General features: G+C 33.8%; 1 long non-coding RNA gene across 10 annotated transcripts; it reads left to right on the plus strand.

The window, feature by feature from the left end:
* The first annotated feature begins 113 nt into the window (after positions 1 to 113).
* Positions 114 to 12,453, plus strand: LOC143194963 (uncharacterized). Of its 10 annotated transcripts, none has more exons than XR_013005420.1 (17): positions 114 to 255; positions 781 to 857; positions 921 to 1,332; positions 1,475 to 1,589; positions 1,664 to 1,861; positions 1,932 to 2,318; positions 2,400 to 2,694; positions 2,752 to 3,371; positions 3,446 to 3,844; positions 3,910 to 4,164; positions 4,245 to 5,931; positions 5,978 to 6,599; positions 6,658 to 8,541; positions 8,599 to 10,501; positions 10,592 to 11,761; positions 11,821 to 12,021; positions 12,081 to 12,453. It is a non-coding gene; the product is annotated as an uncharacterized LOC143194963 (long non-coding RNA). The 10 variants fall into 10 exon arrangements; XR_013005421.1 differs by having other exon boundaries at positions 781 to 846; XR_013005419.1 differs by having other exon boundaries at positions 2,400 to 3,371; positions 5,978 to 8,401; positions 8,449 to 10,809; positions 10,867 to 11,761.
* Positions 12,454 to 13,040: the final 587 nt, after the last annotated feature.

Genomic DNA, 13,040 nt, shown 5'->3' on the forward strand with positions numbered 1-13,040 from the left:
AAAAAAAAATAGAATGTCAAAAATGTAGTGCTTTATTTAGTTCGCTTCTGTTGTACTATTTAGCACTGGCGGCGTAGGAATCGTCGGACCGTTCTGACCTCGAGTATAAATACCGGTGACGCCATTTCCAACGCCAGTTGAAGTTTGCTGTTCGAGGTAGCTGTGTGTGATTGTGTAGCGCCAGTTCAGAACCACGCCCTTAGAAAGAAGACAGCATCCCGTTCGTTGCTACGCATCAAACATATCAGTACCCAGGTGTGTTTTTGTTTTAAAACTGAAACCATATCCACAATTATTTTTTTGACATTTGAACATGTGCAAGGCTAATTATCGACAAAATTTTTCTAAACCTATCGATTTACCTGGTTGGATATCTAAAATAAAACGGAAGAAGACAATTTTCAAATGTCAAAAAAGGAGAAATTTGCGAGCGGAGGCCATTTTGGCCAACGCACTCTGCCATGCGCAGAGTGATTTACGTCATCGACAACAAGAGAGAAGAATTAAATGGCAGAAGATGATGGAAGCACAGGCTTGTTTAAATAAGGTTGACGACACATGGGATACCCAGCTGTTCGAGGATATTCAAGCAGAAATCGACATTTTCATGAATAAACTAAAGGCTTTCAATTTAATTCCGTCTGAGAGCTGACAAGGCCTATAATTATAATTTTTACGTTTCTCATTGCAATGTTTCCAAGGCTGTTATATTATTCTTAATATTTAAGAAGTACCTATGCGTTAGTTAACTGTGATATTATGTATATTTTTCTATTGCAGTGGGATAACAGTTAGACCTGGGTGGGACGACTCACCAAGGAGCAGGCGGTATAGGACCATTTTTTGGTTTGTAAATCGTAATTTATTAATCGATAGATTTTCGATGATATTTTTAGTTAGTAACATCTTTGTACTGTTAGATGATAGGTTTTCGATGGGAAACGAGTAAAACGACTTTCTACAAATTAATCGAAAACTGTGTTAGTGAAAACGACCCCCTTCTCGACATGAGTTCGAATTATTCGTCGCGCTATGAAGATATTTTTCTGTACCTGTACCCGAGAGTCGTGTGGAATACAGTCGCTTTACAAGGCCAAGGACATTTGCGGCCAAATGGGTGAATTATTATTTAAGAACGTCGATAAGTTCGTCAGATCGTAAAATGTGAACAGGATAGCAACATTTTGGAATCGCTTGTGAGTAATCCGGCTCGTGTCGTCATCTCTGAGTGGAAAAGGGCGTTTGCGTTTCACTAGACACAACTCAAATGCAGTTAGTTGATTTTAAAACATGAGATTTGTGTACTGAACATTGTATGTAAAACACTTATATGTAAGTATCAACAAATATTGTTCCTATTTTCATTAAGAAAAATAAAATTTAATTTTATCTTTATTGATTTTTTGTATCATTGAATCCTAGGCCCAGTTTGATCTGAACTAATTTTGCTTTTAACTTTTACATGTAACTCAAGGTGACAAAGCCAGGTTTGTTTTTAACTCATATGTTGACAAAATCGTCCAGGGTTCTACATCGTTAAGGAACATGATCATATAGCGTCGGTTGGGCGAATCCAGGAACAATAAATGGTAATAAAACAACTACAATCTCCCCTGAACATGTACTTTTGATCATTTCATAACTATTGTAACCTTTTTCATAGGTCTAAGGATTTGCTATTAAGTAGGTCAAATGTAGATCCACATCAGTTTACATAAAGGGGATACTCCGTTATTTCCTACTGTAATCGAACATAAATAGTTCAAAATGTGTTTGTTTTTTAATTCTGCGCGGATTTTCTCTTGTCGCTAGTTAGTATGAGGACTGCTGACGCCGTGAGACTTGCAGGGATAAATATCAGGTATTTATTGGCCTTCTCCGATCTACCTTTCCTGTTTTGTAGCATGTAGTTCAGGATTTTTTACTTTTAGTAAAAGGCCGTGGAGATTGTTGTCCGCCTGAGATAGCCAAACCTTTGAAAATATGATGGCCTACCGCCTGAATAATCGCATAGTCTTAGCTGTCAATGTCTATAGATGGAGCTAGCTACCTCTAAGAAAGGGTACACTGTTAACTTGCCATCACTTCGAAATTGTCAGAGATTGTTAGCAGCAAGTACTAACATCTTTTGCAGAGTAAAGATGCATTCATAAGCTGACTGTTACCGGACGGCGCGAAGATGCGTTTGAGGACGTCCGTGATATTTGATTTTAAAGCAGATTATTGTTGTGCTTGACTTGGGGATCATGCGAGTTTTTAATGTTACTGGTTCGTATCAAATCAGACGGAGGGTATGGAGACGTCTTGAGCGAATAAAGGTATTTAGCGCTGTTGTAGTTAGCTCTGTTTTCTAACTATTTGGGTTTATTTGCTTCATACATTTTTATATTTAATTTTAGTTGTGGTGTTAGAGTTGGACTGACAACTTTAAAATTATGACATTTTCATTGTTTTAAATTACAAAAATGTATTGGATTAGGGATTTTTATTACCGGTTCACTAGACAAATTGTTGCTATTTTAACCTAGATACCTACCTGCGTTGATATTGTTGCCTGCTGTGCTTTGTTACTTCAGTTTTCAAAGATATTGAAAGGATAAAATTTGTGTGAACATACTGCATTACAGATGAAGCTGCTGACGCAACAAATGTGCAAGCAAATTTTGTAGTCAAGCCATACAGGGTACATTTCAGGTATCTAAATTGTTTGCAAATCTTTCAGCGAAGTGAACTGGGTAGATTGATTTTTAGTTTATTTTTGATGGAGTTGTACTTTAAAGTACAGACAAAAATGTAGCTATACCATGAAATGATGAAATTTTTTAAGATCATGCCCTCCATTCAAAGGATCCCATCCGCATTTGCACTTAATATTCAACAACATAATTTTGAATCTCCAAGATGCACTCCCAAAAAAGCATACAAGAACTATCGGAGACCGTACATTGCAGCGAGCTCTAGGCCATCCATGTATATAGGCTGAGGGAGCTAAGTCTACTTTTTAATGTATTAGGATATAATCTCTAGTGTACATACCCGGATTATCATTAAGCCGAAAGTGTATCAGGACAAGAAACATGAAAGTAAAATATTTCCGAAAGGTATCAAAACTCTGCCCGAGGCCACTAATAAAAGCCTCAGTATTCGAAAATAATCAAGATAATGTGCTGATATGAAGGGGCATCCATCTAAATACCCCTGATGTAGATAAATATGTAAAGCATATTTTGTGTAGACAACAGAATGGACAAAGTTTCAAGATCATCAGCTGCTTGTAAGAACATACTTTCCAATATGTTACGTAATTAGAGTCGGGTTCTTGCACAAAAGTTCTACCATGAGGAGGTCAACGACCAAGGACGTAATATCAGGTACTTTATATAAATATTTATTTTTCTGGGTTCATAATAATGCTAGAGATGTTACTGTAATTTTATTATTTTAGTTCGCTTTGCTGGTATTCGCTTCGAGTTCAGTCGAAAACTTGATGGGCGTACCGCGAAACGAACACGTGTCTTTACACTCTACAGCGAACATTTTGGTAGAAGTTATACGTCCTTGGTAAATACATTACCAATAAAATGTCCCTAGAGCATTCGTAACTGCAAGAATTCTGTCAGTTTGAAAGCAGCTATTATGAATAAAGGAATATTTTATGGAAATAAATATTAAGGTAACAGCAGTATCTCTTAAATTGCGAGAGCATCAACGAGAAATCTGGTTCCTGTAAGAGCAAGCAGCATGATTTTATTATTTCCAATATATCGCCAGTTTCTCAGCTTGAACATACAACTGAAAAGGATGGAATGGGCGTCGTGTTGGCTACATTTGCACCTAGGGACAGGTAAATGTCTTTGTTTAAAATGTACTAACCCATTTAGTTTGATCGAACTTTTTCAAATATTTTAGAAATAGATTAACTTAACAAATACTTAGATATATGAACCTTTGTTAAACATTATTTATGAAGGAATCTCCTTGAAAAAAGTTATTGTTTGCTTTATGTTCCTTGGCGATTTTGTCACTCATCTACATTTTTATTAGCTTTATTGGCCCCGATACAAAAGTGAAAGCAAAATTACACAACTCTCCTACCATCTCCTTTGAATGCACAATGAAATTACCACTTAATGTTTGTCAGAAGGATGGTGGTCATCATGACAGGTAAAAATAATCTACTGCACATTAGCATGCCTCGTGTTTTATGTGCTGGTGTATCAAAGCATATTTTGATTACTTTTCAGAATTCAGTGCTAGGGATGAAAACAAAATTTGAAAGTTCCCGTAAAAAGCAGCGTATATAACATATTTTTCAGATAACGTCTTCTCGTGTTCAGTCGAAAACACTAGTAAGGCGAATCTTGGCAGCGTTTCTTCTCACAACTCCAAAAGAAAACCAGCAAGATTTGAAGTTTTCTTAATACCTTTACACAGACTTTTTTTTAGTATGATCCAAATGCCCTAAAAGCTCGTTAAGACCTATGGGATATACTATCAAATTACTTTATTAAATAGTTAAAAATGCACTTTATATAGTGAAGAAACAGTGAAATAGCCCCCAAGTTGATAACAAGTGTTAACAAGCAGGTTTCCAATCAACAGTTTAAGAACTTATTTTTTAGTTTTATGATTCAATCAAGTTGAACGTCAGTAAAATCTTTTAATAGTACCTGGAATATGTGATGCAAAATTCTAGTATAGTTTGATCATTCAAGGGATGTGAATTCTATTGAATTTGCGATGTGGTATTACAGGTATTTGCTGTTTCACAGTATGACGTTATTTACAGTTTCCAAACTAGAAGATGTAGGAATGGCGTAATCGAAAAAAGTGGATGCTATCCAAAAGTAAGAAAGTTGCAACCTGCCAAAAAGTGTTTCCTACATTTTAGAGTTTCGTGTTTTACCGTATTCGTGGTTCAAGGAACTGCATTACAAGGGCGCTCCTGTTCAAGATTTTCATGTAGATAATATTAAAAAGACACACAAATAGGAGCAGTTCCAGGGGTTTTAACGTAAGCCATTGTTTATATAGCAATGTGGTATCAATTTTGCAGTATAAAACAGCTGAAATGCTGTGAGAATCAGTAACAGTATGTTAAATCCATCGGAAAACCTGTTCAAAAGCCTGAGTCCTTCTAAATTGGCCTGTGATCTTCCAGATACCACCGCAAAACGTTTCTCGTCTCTCGTGGATTTAGCGCAGAAGTAAGAAACTTTCCTAGTTATCAAATGAAAACGTTTTACAGTTGTAGTAAAATTAATTATCACAAATTGGTCTTCACATGTCAACAAAAGTGAAATGCTTACTTCGACTTAGTTAATCTAAAAACAATGCTTGGAAGTTCAATCATGCATACTGCTGGTAGAGGAAGTTATTAGCTTCCAAGTAAGAACATGTCATTTGCAGAATGATGCAGTGTTTTTTGTAGTTGTGAATTAAGGGTGATTTTCTTCGCCAAATGCCGAAATATTAAGGTTGAACTTCACGTATTGTCATTCCGATCGTATTGTAAAACAAATCAGAATATGGATGGCGGCGTCTATGATTTCAAAGGATACTGAGTAAGATTTTGTATATGGCTAAACCGAAAGAGTATTTTGCAGTTTGTTGAAGAATTCGTACGTTAAAGTTTCAATGATAAAAAGTCAGATAGATTTATAATCTTCCAACCAAGAAATTTGGTTATTGTATGTGTGCCACATATTTACCTAGAGTAAGATCTTTAATAATTTGCAATATGGAAAAGCTGTTTGTAGTTTCCAAGACCCTGAATGCTCATATGGATTTATTACCAATTAATTACAGGGTTTAATTTTAGTTCATGAATATATCCTGGTAATCGCTTTCGCCAATGAGTTGTTTGTTGGAAATAGTAACTTGGACGTTTCTTCTGATCCTATGATTGTAAAAATGGTTTACATCTTTCAAGTAAGGTTTTTTTTTGTTAGAAAACAATAGTGAAAGCGTTTTGCAGTTTCTGGCTGAAAGGTTTCGAGCTCTACGGATAAAATTGCTTATACCCAAGAGAATTTCCAGCGAATAGTCGTCTTTTGTCTGTTTCGTTTGGCCTCAATTAACGTAAGAACTTTAATTTTACTTCAAGATACCAAAAAACAATTTGTAGTTTTCATTGGAGAAGCAATTGAGGTTAAACAATGCGGTGAATGGATGTCAAGGCGTGGATTTGAAAAGTGCCTGCTTGCCATTGTTACCTGTTCTACAAATTCGTATTTATTTTACAAAATGAAAAACCAAATTATTAAGTATTCCCACTTTTATTCATGACAAAATTGAAAAGCTTATCATTGGAAATAACAGAAGGCCAAAGGATTCTTTGCAAGTAAGAATTGTTATTTACATCAAAGGGACTATTTTGCAGTGGATAGTATCTTCAAAATATACAGGGTCCTGTCAGCATTATGGGGTGTATACTCAGAAAATCTAAGATGAAGAAGTAAGATTTTTGATAATATTTCGCAATATTAAAGTAACATTTTGCAGTCGTATGTGTGATATTTTAAAGTATCAATCAACGAAAATCACTGATTAGGTCACTAGCATACTAGTTTTGGTGAATCTTCAAACTCGTTCAGCAAGTAAGAACCTTTCTTTTAATATGAAAAATGGGAATGATAATTTTAGTTTTACCAAAAGAATGTCAAATTTTAAATAAACCAAGCCTGTATTATCAACACTTTCAAGAATGAATCATAAAAACAATATTGGAAAGAAAAGGTCATTATTAGGGTCAAGTGGATGAATATTCTGAACCATTGGCGGTTCCATAAGTAAGATCATCTCTTGTTTTGCAAATTTTGAGGGGATATTTTGCAGTTTTTTTCGTGTCCAACCTGGTGTACCCAAATGTGTATCATGGGAGTATTTATGTACAGATTCATCAGTGTATGGCTATTGCCAGAAGAATACTGCGCTAAGTAAGAAAATTCTTACATTACAAAATATAGAGAATATTTTGTAGTGGCCATTAAACATTGGCAGTTTCCCACCAGCATACAAGGCTTCTTGGATTGTTTTTTTTTTGTTTAAAAATTCTTGTTATTTGCTGCAACACCAATAGTTTCTCACATCATCAGAGCTCGTCCTTGTGTTAAACGTCACTGATTGATTGTATTCAACAACAAGAAATTCAAGTAAGAAATAACCAAATTCTGAAAGAATTGTTGGCTTGTTGTAGTGCTCCGGATGATAAATAATTTTTCGCCACCGGGAGTAACACTGCCTGTTCCTAAGATAGAAGAGAAATCCACAAACTTATCAAGTAAGAAATATATTATCTATCGAAGAGAAGAAGTATTTTACAGAACCTATAGAAGCAAGATCGGCTAATACCTTAACATGCTAATTAATCGCTAAAAAAATTAAGGGTGATTTTCTTCGCCAAATGCAGAAATATTAAGGTTGAACTTCACATATTGTCATTCCGATCATATTGTAAAACAAATCAGAATATGGATGGCGGCGTCTATGAATTCAAAGGATACTGAGTAAGATTTTGTATATGGCTAAAACCAAAAGAGTATTTTGCAGTTTGTTGAAGAATTCGTATGTTAAAGTTTCAATGATAAAAAATCAGATAGATTTATAATCTTCCAACCAAGAAATTTGGTTATTGTATGTGTGCCACATATTTACCTAGAGTAAGATGTTTTATAATTTGCAATACGGAAAAGCTGTTTGTAGTTTGCGAGACCCTGAATGCTCATATGGATTTATTATCAATTAATTACAGGGTTTAATTATAGTTCATGAATATATCCTGGTAATCGCTTTCGCCCGTGAGTTATTTGTTGGAAATATTAACTTGGACGTTTCTTCTGATCCTATGACTGTAAAAATGGTTTACATCTTTCAAGTAAGGCTTTTTTTGTTAGAAAACAATAGTGAAAGCGTTTTGCAGTTTCTGGCTGAAAGGTTTCGAGCTCTACGGACAAAATTGCTTATACCCAAGAGAATTTCCAGCGAATAGTCGTCTTTTGTTTGTTTCGTTTGGCCTCAATTAACGTAAGAACTTTAATTTTACTTCAAGATACCAAAAAACAATTTGTAGTTTTCATTGGAGAAGCAATTGAGGTTAAACAATGCGGTGAATGGATGTCAAGGCGTGGATTTGAAAAGTGCCTGCTTGCCATTGTTACCTGTTCTACAAATTGCTATTTATTTTACAAAATGTAAACCAAATTATTAAGTATTCCCACTTTTATTCATGACAAAATTGAAAAGCTTATCACTGGAAATAACAGAAGGCCAAAGGATTCTTTGCAAGTAAGAATTGTTATTTACATCAAAGGGACTATTTTGCAGTGGATAGTATCTTCAAAATATACAGGGTCCTGTCAGCATTATGGGCTGTATACTCGGAAAATCTAAGATGATAGAAGTAAGATTTTTAATAATATTTCGCAATATTAAAGTAACATTTTGCAGTCGTATGTGTAATATTAAAGTATCAACCAAGGAAAATCACTGCATAGGTCACTAGCATACTAGTTTTGGTGAATCTTCAAGCGCGTTCAGCAAGTAAGAACCTTTCTTTAATATGAAAAATGGGAATGATAATTTTAGTTTTACCAAAAGAATTTCAAATTTTAAATAAACCAAGCCTGTATTATCAACACTTTCAAGAATGAGTCATAAAAACAATATTGGAAAGAAAAGGTCATTATTAGGGTCAAGTGGATGAATATTCTGAACCATTGGCGGTTCCATAAGTAAGATCATCTCGTGTTTTGCAAATTTTGAGGGGATATTTTGCAGTTTTTTTCGTGTCCAACCTGGTGTACCCAAATGTATCGTGGGAGTATTTATGTACAGATTCATCAGTGTATAGCTATTGCCAGAAGAATACTGCGTTAAGTAAGAAAGTTCTTACATTACAAAATATAGAGAATATTTTGTAGTGGCCATTAAACATTGGCAGTTTCCCACCAGCATACAAGGCTTCTTGGATTGTTTTTTTTTGTTTAAAAATTCTTGTTATTTGCTGCAACACCAATAGTTTCTCACTTCATCAGAGCTCGTCCTTGTGTTAAACGTCACTGATTGATTGTATTCAACAACAAGAAATTCAAGTAAGAAATAACCAAATTCCGAAAGAATGTTGGCTTGTTGTAGTGATCCGGATGATAAATAATTTTTCGCCACCAGGAGTAACACTGCCTGTTCCTAAAATAGAAGAGAAATCCACAAACTTATCAAGTAAGAAATATATTATCTATCGAAGAGAAGAAGTATTTTGCAGAACCTATAGAAGCAAGAAGATCGGCTAATACCTTAACATGCTAATTAATCGCTAAAAAATTGAAACAACATCAATAATGGCCACATACTGAACCTGATAAATTGTAACTTAAAAAGCAACTAAACGGTACATGCAATGTCGAAGGAAAATTAGCTTGTAGCTGTCATTGTCAAGTTTTTCATTATCTTAACAACATTTTTATGAGTATTTCAAGAAAAGAAGATTCATTATCAAGATGTGTATAACTGGCGAATTTTAATCTGTTACATCGATTCTCCAAGTAAGAAAAACCTATAAACCATATTGCAGGAAATATTGAGGCTAGTATTGAAACAAGTAAACAACCACATTACTATAGTTCATATTAAAAAATATTAACGGTACATCAGTAAATTTGGAACAACCGTAACAACGTTTGGACTTTTACAACGCAAGTAAGAAATCATTCTATGTAAAAAGGGTATTAGCTTGTTACAGCAACGGATCCGAGTAATATATACATCATTTGAAATTAATTCCAAAACTCTAACGGAGAAAGGGCTACAACCACGCTATTATTCATTAAGATAATTTCCTGCTGCTGAGTATCATCGCTATGTTTTATTCAAGTGAGGTTATATACATACGTACAAATGAAACTATATTTTGCAGAAAATAATGAGACAAGAAAAACTGAAACAAGAAGATATCCAGATTACAGCAAATGAAACTATTTGTATTGGATAACGTTTAACCTAGAAGAAACTCTAGTAAGAAGTATATTTGATATAGAAAGAATGTTACCTTGCTGCAGCAACAGATTCGAAGTAATTTTCCTTTATTGGCCATCTTTTTTTCTACCTCATGTCACAAGACTTACAGTTAGGCAGTTATTCATCGGGGGAATTTGATAACTGTTGCATTTTCTTTTTATTGCTGTTAATACATCAAGTATGAAAATAGTCAAAAGAAAATGTTTTGCAGAGAATCAATGACTTACAGCCAATAAAATTGAGTTTATTGGTCAAATCATAACCAAGAGAAGTTCAAGTAAGAAATATACTCCATATACAAAGAATGTTAACGTGTTGCAGTGATCTTTTGCTCTATCACCTTAAGTTAGAACTTTTCAAAGCTACATGAAGCATGAAAAATATCTATTGTAAGAATTTGCAGAAGATGTATTCAAGCAAGAGTATAGTTTAGTGGATCAGTTTCTCACAAAGTTACACTATTACCAGTTGTGAACATGAAACTCAAGTAAGAAATATAATCAAAACCAAAGAAATTAGCTTGTTCCAGTAGTCAGCTTTAAGAATAGTTCTCAATATCTAAATGTTTCTCTAACAGCTTCAAAAGAAGAACCATTGCTGGAATAATATATTTGGTATAAATAGGGAATATATCCATCGAGAAGAATACATTGTGAAAAAGTCAGTATTGAATTTGTGTTCATCCAAAGAAAACAATATGTTTGGATGAAATAAATATTTAAACATTACATTCCAAATGAAAAGACAAGTGAATGTGGAACATTACATATTCGTGCAGCTGTGTTGGAACATGAAGTATATTTTAAGTAAGGTTTTTATTATTTCTTGCTATATTGAAAACATATTTTACAGTTACTTGTTAAAATATAATGATAAAGAAAGAAGATTGAAGAAATATTGTGCAGTGTAAGTGTTTCAAAATATAACATATCTATATAAATGATTCACCAAGAAGTCGGAAGAATCTAATTCGGTAGATAACCAGCAACTTTTAAAAATTAAAGTAAGACTCTCTTCACTTGACAAATAGTATTTTATACTGACTTTGTAGTGAACTGCAAATTTTATTAGTTTGTGAAGTTTGTGTTTGAAGTGGTGATAAATGTTTTGATAAACATGTGACGAGACCTATATAATTTTACATTATTGAGGAAATTCCACCGTCTATCTAAGTTCTTGAATATCTCTGCATCTATATATCAAGAAGATCTGCAATCATTAGTTGATTGATATTTCTTTAATCAGCCAAGCAGAATTATGTGAAGAATGGTATTTTGATTGCAGCTGAGATCATTAGAAAGAAAACAGAATCTTTTTCACAGTAAAGGTTCTCTTTGCTATTTCGCACCAAATATCACCTCAAACAAAAAGATTCTTAATATCACATAAATTGAATGCAAAGCACAGTTTTAGTGGTCTTGACACAGACAAGTGGTTCACTGACAAATTATGTGAATTAAACTGTCGCGGGTTTCGCTCCCTTTTCTTTTAGAAAATGGTTTCCAATCAGAGCAAGGAGGTGAAGGCGCTTGATGGTGATGGTACTGCCGCCAACTGTGATCGTGATTCCTTCTTGCATAAAGTTTTTACTTGCAATGCAGAAGCAGAAGGCGGGCGATCAGCGCAAGAGGGAATTTACGATCAAAACTGGGTAGCAGGTACAGTCACCTGATTGCGCAATGATCAGGAGCAACTTTGATACTGATCAGTAAGTGTTTAATATCGCCAATAGATTACAAGCAAAGAGGTACCGATATCATGTTTATGTGCATATATTTTTACTGAAATATTTTATTTAATTTTTAGTACTTATTAGTATATTTTAAAGTATATTTAGTATTTATGTGAGAAAGCAGATTAAATGAAGCTAGACTTTTCAATTCATTGAAATCGTGTTAGAAGGAAACTAATCCCAGAAATTAAATCAGTATTTGGCTTCGTATGTTACTTCATAGGTTTATAGTCTACATTTGCGAAGAGACATGTTAAGACTGATAATTCAAAACGGTAAAAATAGAGAAATCCCAAACTAATTGTATATTAGTTACAAGTTCTTTTTGAATTAGTGGGCCTTCATGGAATGACAAGACACTGAGGAAACACGAGAAGCATTGTATACTATGGAACTAATTTAAGCAACAAAAAATGGACAATAAATTATTTATAATACTCAAGGGCAAGATCCATAACAACATTAAAGGCAATACATCAACGGGACCAAATACTTTATTTTCTGTGCTAGAAACATCGAAACCACAAAAACCAAAAATTGTCTAAAAAACCATGGCTGAGGAAGGCTAGATTATTAAAATTTTGTGAAACCATAGTGATGACTAAAGAAAATATAGAAGATATGCGACAGATAAAAAAACAATTGATATATAGGAGATTTAAAAGCAGCGAAGTTATTTTATTCAACCAATCGGGCTTGCAATGTTGGTATGAAGTTTATAAGTTACAATTCTAATTATTTGTTTTTCACAATGAATCTTTATAGAAAACAAGTGAATAGGGTAAATACTTGTGGCACTTTCATTTGTTTGGTTCGTATTTTGGTTGAGAAGATAATGAGTATTACAGACGACTACTAAACTTACATGAAAAAACTTAATTGAAGCTGACTGATTGGATTCTGGATTAGATTCTATTATTGTTGGAAAATAGTTATTACTGGAATGAATTTGGGCACTGGAATTGGAATAGTTGCAGTTATTCGAAATTATAATTGTATGATGGATATTATTGAAAACATAGGCTGACTGAAGATACACCTAGAATTACAAGTTTCAAGTAGAATTTTGAGTATTATGCTGATCAGATTTTTAGTGCATTAGGGACTTCAAATAATGCGGACAATCAACAAGGCTTTGTAAAACATCTGGAATACTATGATCTTTATAGAAATTTAACTTATCGTGTTACTATTGGTAGTACAGTGGACCTTTGACGAAATTTTGAATACTATAGATTGCCAACAAAAATTTAAAGGAATCATGGGAGAATTAGCACAACACATTTCATGTTAT

This window comes from Rhynchophorus ferrugineus, unplaced genomic scaffold (genome assembly GCF_030347505.1).
Source record: "Rhynchophorus ferrugineus isolate W39M unplaced genomic scaffold, kcgeb_rfMv2 rfM4, whole genome shotgun sequence".
NCBI lineage: Eukaryota > Metazoa > Arthropoda > Insecta > Coleoptera > Curculionidae > Rhynchophorus > Rhynchophorus ferrugineus.